The sequence below is a fragment of the Chelonoidis abingdonii genome, chromosome 18 (genome assembly GCF_003597395.2).
Source record: "Chelonoidis abingdonii isolate Lonesome George chromosome 18, CheloAbing_2.0, whole genome shotgun sequence".
Classification (NCBI taxonomy): domain Eukaryota; kingdom Metazoa; phylum Chordata; order Testudines; family Testudinidae; genus Chelonoidis; species Chelonoidis abingdonii.
In genome coordinates, this window is record NC_133786.1 from 340,737 (window position 1) to 351,199 (window position 10,463).

General features: G+C 41.9%; 1 pseudogene; it reads left to right on the forward strand.

Annotated features, from left to right (window-relative positions):
- Nucleotides 1-7,805: 7,805 nt before the first annotated feature.
- LOC142047886 (nectin-3-like) lies at nt 7,806-9,995 on the forward strand (annotated as a pseudogene).
- Nucleotides 9,996-10,463: the final 468 nt, after the last annotated feature.

Consider the following 10,463-nt stretch of genomic DNA (forward strand, 5'->3'; position numbering starts at 1 on the left):
ACAGGTTGCCTATGGGAAACATCTAGGCTTTAAATTTCTTTTCTTTTGTCCCCATCTCATATAAAATTAAACACGACAGCATTCTGCTATCGTAACTGCCCAATATGCTGCAGTATTGTTCCTACAAGCTCTTGTATTTTGGAACATCATGACTGAATATAGACGACTGTGATTCTATTGATTATTTTTTTTGCCTTCCTGCTGGCTGGGGGATCAGGAGGAGGGCAGGGCTTAATTCTGACAAGCAGCAGGACTGGGAATCTCTGGGCAGAGGACAGGAGCAGAACTTGCCATAATATAAATAAGTAAGGGAGCCAGAATCATCCTCCCTCAGGAACTATTTGTCTTTTCTTTTTAAAAAAAAGCAACTTAATTTAAAATTGGCCAAAATAACATTTTGTTTAATTGAAGAAAGCGAAAGGGCCCCAGGCCTGATACAGAAAATGTCTGTAGCTGAAATACAGATCTCAAAATGAGAGAAGGCTTTGTAGTGGCAATGCTGACACAACTGCAAAAAAACAAACTACAAGGCCCAATCCTGCCCAGTCCTGCTTCAGTCCTGTTGACCCTTGGCATACTGCAATGTGAGGCTCTAGGGAACAAGTTGTAAACCTGGTGGCAATCATTCCAGAACCATTTATCACTGACAGCACCTACTGTTTTTGTACTGCAACTTTGCTTGAATTTCATTCACTTCATTGCCCCCACTCACAGTGAGTAAAGCAAGCAGGATTTGGTGCCATCAGTATCTCTAAGCGAGCTATTGTTAAAGTACCGGCAGTCCTTGACTATATGACGTTCAAGTTATGACAGATGGCACTTGGGATGTTTATAAATTGTCAGTGTTTCGACTTGATGTCGTCGGTTTTAACTTTGTGACGCTCAATCCGACATTCCTATGGGAAATTCGAGTTACGAAGTTTTTGACTTAAGTCGCAATTTTCAGGAACCAATTGTGTTGTAAGTCCGAGGACTGCTTGTACTCGGTCTAAACCGCTCCTGTACAGTGCTGACTGCTATTATCTGACTAAGGGAAACCATTGCTTATCACCAACTGATGCCATTTCTGCAGTTTTCCTCATGAGTTTAGCAGTGCCATGGCTGCTGTCATCAGTCAGGTCAGGCTCTTTGATCATTGTTTGATGCCTTTTTTTATTTAGTTATTTATTTTCTTCTCCATCACAGAATATCCGGGGAATGAGACTGCTGTTTTAGAGGAATTGGTGTTTGGAAGTGGAGATACCCTTGAACTTTCCTGTAACACCCAGGGCTCTTCCATGTCAGTTTTCTGGTTCAAAGATGGCATTGGAATTGCACCTACCAACAGAACTCATATTGGACAAAAGCTGTTGAAGATCATTAATGTGTCATCTGACGATTCTGGGCTGTACAGTTGCAAGCCATGGCATTCCAGTGAGGTTCTGAGTAACTTTACAGTCAGAGTAACAGGTGAGCGCTGTAATGCAAATATTTTTGTTTGTTTGTTTTTTATTCTAGCTGATGTTCTTCTTTATGTTCTGTGGACTTCTACATGAACTCTCAATTTCTAGCAAAGTCAAAGCAGGCAAAAGTAGAAACTACTTTTCTGTCATGAGTGTTTTGAGTCTATCATGGGAGCTTTGGAAATGCTGTTAGACAGATTAAAACCAAAATCCCCCTGAATGCTTGTAGATATTTAATTCACAGTACCTGGTAAAGTACCTTAAATGATACACACCCCTTTGAGATATTTTATGGGTGGGTAAACTAAGACTCATTGAGGAATAGGAGTCCTGATTACTAATCCCCAGTTCTAGGTGATAGACAGTACTTCCTCCCTAACCACATGACGTAATTTTGCGGATTCATTTTAGAAATATCATTTTTGTACACAAATCCATATGGGAATCTGGTACTTAATCTTAGGACCTTAAATTTATTATTATATACTACATCTTTCTTGCACTGATGTTGGCACACGGGGTGGAAACACAGACTTTCACAGATTCTAAAGTCATAAAGGACACTGAGATAATCTAATCTTACCTCCTATATAGTACAGGCCATAGAACTTCATCAAAATAATTCCTAGAGCAGATCTTTTAGAAGAACATTCAGTCTTGATTTTAAAAATTGCTGGTGAGGGAGAATCCACCACAACCCTTGGTAAATTGTTCCAACAGTTAATTACTTTCACTGTTAAAAATATACATCTTATTCCCTCTGGCCCTTTCCATCCCTCTGTCACTAACTGCTGCTTCCATCTGCTCTGTAGTGTTGTGATGGATTGTTTTGCCCTTCTTGCTAAGGGTTCTTCATAACATTTCTCTTGAGCACCTTCATTTCCTCGCACCAGTTGGTCTCCACCTGACCGCTTCATGTGGAGTCTGTCTGTGTGTTGTCATCCAGAGTATGTGCCTCAAGTATGTGCTGTGTACCCTTCTCATTCTAGTGGAAATGGGCTCCTGATTTTCAATGGCATTAAATGGACCATATCAGAACTTTCAAACAAATGTGTGTCAATGAAACCACTACTGTCATTTGCCTAACCCTTTTAGCATGATTAAGATAATTAGAGCTGGAGGACCATAAGCTGCTCCAAACATAGATTACTGAACTCCAAGGTGCCAGAATGTCTCTGTTTCTGACAAGTAATTACTAGATAATTAGCTAAGAGCACCCATCATTATTGAAAACTGCTGCACATGTGGCTGGATAAACATCGGTGTCATTAGTTGATGATAACCCTGATTAAATAGATTAAGGTAGTGGTTCTCAAACTTTTGTATTGGTGACCTCTTTTCCCACAGCAAGCCTCTGAGTGTGCCCCCCTTATAAATTTAAAACACATTTTGTATATTTAATACCATTATAAATGCTGGAGGCAAAACAGTGTCTGGGGCTGGAGGCAACATTCCGCGACCCCCATGTAATAACATCACGACCCTCTGAGGGGTTACAGCCCCCAGTTTGAGAACCCCTGGATTAAGGCCTGATTTTCAAAGTAACTCCTGATTTTGGGTCACCTAGGTTCAAAGTGCCCATATCTCGCTTTACTTCCTTTGGAGTTGTGAGTGCTAAGCATTTCAGTAAACTGGGCCCAGATCCTAAAATACCTTTTGAGACATTGGCCTGGGTGTGTCAAATTGGACACTCAACAATGGAGGCACCCACTTTTGAAAATTTGTTGCTAACCTTTTACCGTACCAAGTCTCTGGCCCCTGGCTCTGCTCATGCTGCTTGCCAGTGGTGGGGAGGGGAACCCAGGCACTCCCCTCTACACTGGGTTCCAGGCCAGGGACCCTGTAACTGTCAGCCACGGTTTACATAGTCCCCTTGCTGGTGTTTCCCTGGGCCTCTTCCTACCCATCCTCTCTCAGCCTTTCTTCCCTATAACTTCCCTGGGCTGACCCTTCTCTCAAGGTTAGGATCCCAGGGTTTATTCTCGCCTCCCTTCCTCCCTCCAGATTTCTTCCGCTGTTCCTAGAGAGAGTGACTGCGCACTCTCTCCCTGCAGCTGTCTTCTGCTCTTAACTTCTTGGCGTTGTACTAACCAGCTTCCTCCTGCTCAGCTGGGCTTCGTGATCGGTTAAGCCTGGTTTTCCCTCCAGGTGCAGCCAGGTACCATAATTGGTCTCTCAGGTCCATATTAACCCTTTCTGGGCCTGTGTGAGGTGCACACCCTCCACCACAAGGAGTAAAATGAATCAACTTTTCATTACAGTGGTTTTGAAATCAGGTTCAAAGTTATTGCCCTGTACAATATAGGTTAATTAAAGAATAGATTTGTGTGTGAATAGACTTAAAACCTTTTAAGCTTTGTCTTTAAAACGCAGGACCCTGGGTGTGCGTGGGACTCAGCATGTCACTAGTTAAGAAAGGGTAGCCCCATTTCCCTCCTGCAAACATTAACACTTTCATCCGTCTTAAACAAAACAATCTTCAGAATTGATCCTGCATGCCAGTTATTGATACTCCAGTTCTGCAATCCTCCTATGCACAGAACTGCCCTTGGAGCTGATGGGTGAGTGGAGTCCTGGCAGGACAGGATCTCAGGTTACTAGTACTTGCTCTTTTCTCACAGTACTAAAATGCAGCTTTTGAAAACCTCAGGCCAAGATTTTCAAAAATAGTGCCTGCTGCTAAGGTCCTGTGATCATTGTCAGGCGCTGACACAAGTGACTTGATTTTTCAAAAGTAGCGTGTGCCCATCAGCTCCCACTGAATTCAGTTCCAGTCTGGAACTCTCGGCACTTCTGAAGTCAGTCCACTTCTTTGGGAACTTGAACATGAATTTAGTCTCCTAACTTTAAACACCCATTTTTAAAACATTGATTCTAGTCTTTCTGAACAGACTCAGCATTGTGAGTAAAATGAGACAGACCTTTTCTTTCTGTCAGTAATAACACTTACCCTGATAGGAAAGGAAAACACCATCCACTAAATCTGTTTGATTTCTTGTCAAAGTATAGTATTTAAAGAAGAATGTGCTCCCCCACCCCCAGTTAAGACTGGTATATTTAAAGCATATCAATATCCTTAAAATCATGCATGCCAAAATAAGGGTTAGCAAACCTCATGCTTTCAAGATGCAGGCTCAGGAAGGATTTTACCCCTTCCCTCTCCCTTGAGCAGCAGTGCACATTTGGTCATGTTCTTGCCTTCATCAGGCTCTTAGCAGATATTGTCAAAGGACCCAGTTCAGCAGAGCCCTCAAGCACATGCAAAACTTTCACCAAGTCCCATGGGGTTTTAGTGGGACTTAAGTCCTGGGACTTAGATACATGCTGAAAGTTGTGCACATGCTTAAATGAATCTGGGCCAAACACAGGATGCTAGGTATGATGCCCCAATGATCTAGTGCAATATGGTAACTCCTATGTTTCTGTACAGTGAATATTTCTGCAGGTCTCTGCAGATTCTGTAGAACAGTAATACCTTTATTAGCTTTTTCACTGTATTTATCAGTCAGCTGGATAGAAGACAATACAAAAATTGCAAGAACTCATCTTGGAACAAAGGATTTTCTGCCTGACTTAGGCTAAATTGGATGCATTACTTTTCTGGCCACATGTTGAACATTCATAGAATTTCCTACTGCCTAAAAATCTGCTGCCAGTTACTTTTACAGCTATATCAAAATGTAAAAGCAGGTGCATAATATAATGCCTTTTTTGTATTAGCTGGAGATTATTTAAAATAAGAGGCAATGAATAATGCTAAATCTTACAACAGGCTTCAGGATATTACTTTATTGGTTGGTGGTTTCTAAACTAACAGTAGCCACTCAGGAAAAAAAGAACTACCGACTTTTGTAGACAGCGCAATAAATGCAAACATGGTGTTAGGCGGTGTGAAATGACAGGGATGAGTACAGAAAATATCATAAAGCTATTACATATTAGTGATATGCTCTCCCCTGGCATCTACTCTTTTGGTCTCCAAAAGAATATATCCCACTGCAGAAAGGATATAACCAAAAAAACAGAAGAGATCCAGAGAAGGGTAGTGAAAGTGCCTAGAAGCATGGAGCAAATTGGATCTGAGGAAAGATTTTGGAAGATTGGGGTTGCATAGCTTAGAGAGGAGCTAACGAGGTGACGTGACAGTGGGGTATTAATTTACTGAATGGTCTAGAGACAACAAAATAGGTTCTCTCTCTTTCCCTTTGAGACCTAATGAAATGACAAGAGCACGGATTTAAAGCTGGCAAAAGGAAATACTTTCTTTGTCAAGGAAGCTTGCCCTTTAGGTGGCTTAGTCCATTGTTGTTATGGGGGTTTTTACATCTGAACTATCTGATGCTGGCCATTATTGGATGTGGGCTATTGGAGCAGCGGCCAGTTGGTTGGATCTGGTATGACAGTCTCAGTGTTAGTCACCTGTGTGACTGGGGAGTGAGGAGGTAAAGTGCCTCATTGGACCTCACACCCACAAGGTGCAGTGGGAGCAGTGGCTCCCTTACATGATGCCACACAGAGGCGGCATGTGACCTCACGTATCTCCCCCCCACACTGATTTCTGCCTTCCATTTGGCCCTGCTCCCTGAAGTGTTGATGTAGCGGGGCAGAGCCCGCCCAGTCCCATGCTGTCTCTAGCCGCTCACCCCAAGAGGGATGCGTCATCTCTGATCCCATCTGGCACCCAGACACTTCAGAGCCCTTCTGCATGGTCAGGGCTTTGTGGCTCCCAGAGGCAGAGCCAGGGAGCAGCTGCTTTGCATGACATGCACTGTTTGGAAGCAGGCAGTTTTTCTCTACTGAGCTGTAGTAGCTGCAGAAGACTGCCACATGCTTCCTCTGGGAGGGTTTTGGCCAGTACATCCATATAGATTGAATGCCCTGGCCATGACCCCAGCTTCCCCTCAAATCCTCCCTCCCTGTGTTTCCACAGAGCAGCACAAAACAGGCAAGAGATGCAGAGCAGCTGTGCCCACTGCCCCCCTCCCAGTACAGCAGTTCAGCTGCTCATGCCTGTAGGAGCATCATGACGCGGCCATTGCAAATGTGTGTGCAGAGTCTCCAGACATGAAAACACTAACAACTCCCCTGGCAGGTGGAGCTGCACTTACGTAAAGTCCCTGCTTTCCTAGGCTGTGTCTGCACGACATACTTCCGTATGAAAAATCCACACCTGAGCGGCGTAGCTTTGCTGACCTTAACCCCCCATGTGTAGACAGTGCTCTGTCGGCAGGAGAGTTTCTCCTGTCAGCTCTCACAGAGGTGGATTTATTAAACCAACAGGAGAGCTCCCGTCAACTTAAAGCGCCTTCACCAAATGTGCTACAGCGGCAGAGCTGCAGATTTGTAGTGTAGACCTTCCCCATGTCTCCTGATTGTAGTGAAAGCACCATGCTGCAGTTGTGACAGAGTGACAAATGGGGGTTTCCCTGTCCTCCTATCTCAAGTATCTTCCCCTTTGTAGTACTCAGTTCCCAAGAGTGTTACTGGAAAGACCTGCTCTGGATAACAGGTGAGAAGAGTCTGTGCCAGAAAAATTAGGGTGAGGAGGACAAAATGTAAAGGAAAGAAAATTCTAGTTAAATCGCTGTTGTGATTTCACCATTGCACTAGTTCACTAGTCGTCGTAGGCCTTCAAAGACTTAACACACATGCTTAATGTAATGCACCATTCATGATCCTATAGCAATGTGATGTCAGTGGGACTACTCACAGCGTGTAATGTTATGCACGCTGGTAAGTCTTTGCAAGGTCAGGGCTTCAGAGTGTTTCAGCTTAGACAGGAGCTGAGGTCCAGGGCCTGAAAAATCTTTAGGCACCCAGTGCCCATGTGTTAGGCCCTAAAATACTTTTTGAGCATCCAGACCTACTAATCTAAGATTTGAAATAACCAGGCAGGATCCTTCTTGGGAAAAATACTTGCTGGCAATCTTTAGCCATTGTAAAGAAGCAAAAAAATCACGAGTCTTGGGGTTAGGAGGTTGTTTGTTGGTTATTTTGGTTTTTTTGCTGAGCACCTTTAACACAAGATTGGGGGAAAACCGGTCACACTTCTGCTGCTTCTCCTATTTGGTTAGCTCTTCTGCATGGAAATGTTGACAGCAGTGGAAAAGAGGAGAGCTTCCTTAATTGTTCTCTTGGATGAAATCTTAGATTCTGCAGAAAACAGCAAAACGGTCACAGGAAGGCTCAGCAGTTAAGAGTTTCTGAGACACATAGGGCCTAGTTTTCAGTAGGGCTGCAGCCTTCCTCCATTTTGGCATGCACACGCCTGTGGTATTTGTCCATCAATCTCCATTCTCCAGAAGTGACAGATCCTCTGTTGGACAAATGTGAAACTCCTCTCACGTGCCCAGAAATGTAATTATGGAGGGTGGAGGTAGGTGCAACATTTCACATATGGAGGCTGCCTATTGAAAGTCTGTTCCATAGTGGTTTTAAAAAATGACTGCGTTTGATCTACTGTTTCTTGTAGTGGTATCAAGAAAATGAAATACTGAAACACCAATAGTAGCACAAGTGACTTTTTTTTCTTCCATTTCAAGATTCTCCATCATTGGTTGTTGGTGGTCATGATGAGTCTGAAGATACAGGTGATGGGGATGATGATGATGAGTCTGAAGACACAGGTAATGGCATAGTCTGTTTCTTTAAAGCTATCATTCATACTGTTTCCACTCAAGAAGGTGTTGTTTTAATTAATTGCAACATGGACATATGGCATTATTATTCAGAATGTATATGGGGAACTGTGCAGCCTGGTAGATAGGACACAGTCATGCCTCAGGGGACCTGAGCTCTTGTCCTATCTGTGCTGTGGACTCACTTGGTGAACTTGGACAAGGGACAGAACATTTTTCTGCCTCAGTTTCCCTTTCTGTAAAACAGGACTGCGTTATCTTTATGAAATGTGCTAAGGAGGCATCTTACCTCATTCAAAGGTGAAGGTTATAGCCTGTAGCATTGGAAATAAGAACTCTCCTGTGAATCAAAAGAAAAAACGTCTCGTCGTACAACCCCAGCAGCACATTTTAAGTGATGCTTCAGTGCATACCCTTGAGAGCAAGCTAAAACTCAGAATGTGTGCCATTGAGGAGGAGACAGGAAACTTAGAATTTAAAAAAAAATGCTTAAAAACAAATTAAACCAATCAACATTCTGGAAATGTATTAGTTATTACGTACTGCAGAAAACTATTTTTAGTGATTTCAACTGCTTTCTGTAGAATATTTTGCTCAAAGAGTGGTTTAAAATGTAAAGTTGCTTTGATACACTGCTGACATCATTCTCTTAAAAGAAAATTTATAACCAAAGAACTGCACAACATAATTTAACTTTGAGTTCCTTCACCGTTCCCCACTTACGCTGTTGAGTTTCTATTAACACAGTCAACGTTTTGAGGAGAATAATTAAAATCAGTAACTTACTTTCTGCTAAGTTAGCACACAATGTATAGTTTTTCATTCTTTACGAGTTCGCTTCAGTGAACTGAACAATTTCTAAATTTAATAAAACTTTAAGTAAAATGTGAAGATACTGTTTGTCTTTCGCCAGTATTATTCTTATCTTTGGCTGAGGAATTGGTTAGTGATTGGTTTTATTTTGGTTTTGGTGTTTTGTGGTAGATAATATCCTCCATGGATGGGATAAAACTGGTTGGAAGTAGTCAACTATAAAATCTACATAAACTGAAAGGAACTTCTTCATTCTTTCAGGAGAATTAACGGTTATTTTACAATTTGACAGTGATTGTTTTTGTGCAACAAAAGCAGTTCCCCACTCTGCTTATCATATATCCCAAAATGAATACACAGAAGCCAATTCAGAATTAGTAGAGAAACTCATCATCTGTATTGCAAAAGTACTTCATAATTGCTCAAACTTCTTAGAAATTTAAGAATGAAAAACTATTGTCTGTTGGTAGAGAGCAACATATTTACATATTCATCCTTTTGGCTTCTTATAAACCCTCTACTGATTTAGCTTGCATTGACATTCTTGGCCTTTTCTGTGTCTTGTCTACCCCATTCCTCTTTCCATTAGATCCTCCTACCTCTACTACACGACCACCCATGCTTCCATTGCATCCTTCAACTGATGGCATCAGAGCTTCAGCAACAGAACCAGAACTAACGCATTTTTCAACATCAAGTTTGTCTCCCAGCATTGCTGGCAATTGGGGTATCAGCATTGCTAGTGCTGTGGGTGGGGCTCTCTTTCTGATCGTTGTAAGTGTTTGGGTTGGAACTATCTGCTATAGGAGAATATGGAAGCACAGTCGTTACTACTTTGTTAGGACCTACACTGCACCATCAGATATGGATGAAGAGTTTCAAATAGCTATTTTCCCACTAAAGGATGTAGACTCTTATCCTGACATTATAAAAGAAGGAATAAACATTTCACTGGATGTTTTAACATCAAACAGTGATTTAGAAGACCCAGACACACCAGATGAAACACTTTAGACAATACTAACAGTTCCCAAGAATGGTATGAATAGATTATTATGAAGGAGGAACACTGGGTAGGAAGGACATGGGTGGTGACATATAAATGGCTCAGTAATATCCCGGAGGGAGCGGTGTTTGTAGTAACCGCTGATACAGTTCCTTTCATTAGTTGATCACTTTCAGATTGTTCATATTTTTACTTGAGGAAAAACAAGCTTTTTGAAGTTGATTTTCAAGCTTTTGCAGTTGTAAAAATCTGGGTTAAATGTATCTGAGCTGCTTTATGATTTTTCAGTGCTGTACCACTGGCTTTGAAAATATTGGACTTTTGATGCATAATGCTTTATTCGTCTACTGCACACGTGAGAACCAAGTGCTAAATTAAAGTTACCATACAACAGTGTTAGAGTTAAAAAGCAGCTGTCTTGGCTTTGCGATTTAAAAACAAACAGTTTGCCTGAGACTATGGTCAAGTATAATCTTTGTTAAGCACATGGTTTTTGTGTGTGTGTGTATATATATATATATATATAATTTTAGATAAGAAACGAGTGAATTAGTCTCAAAGCTG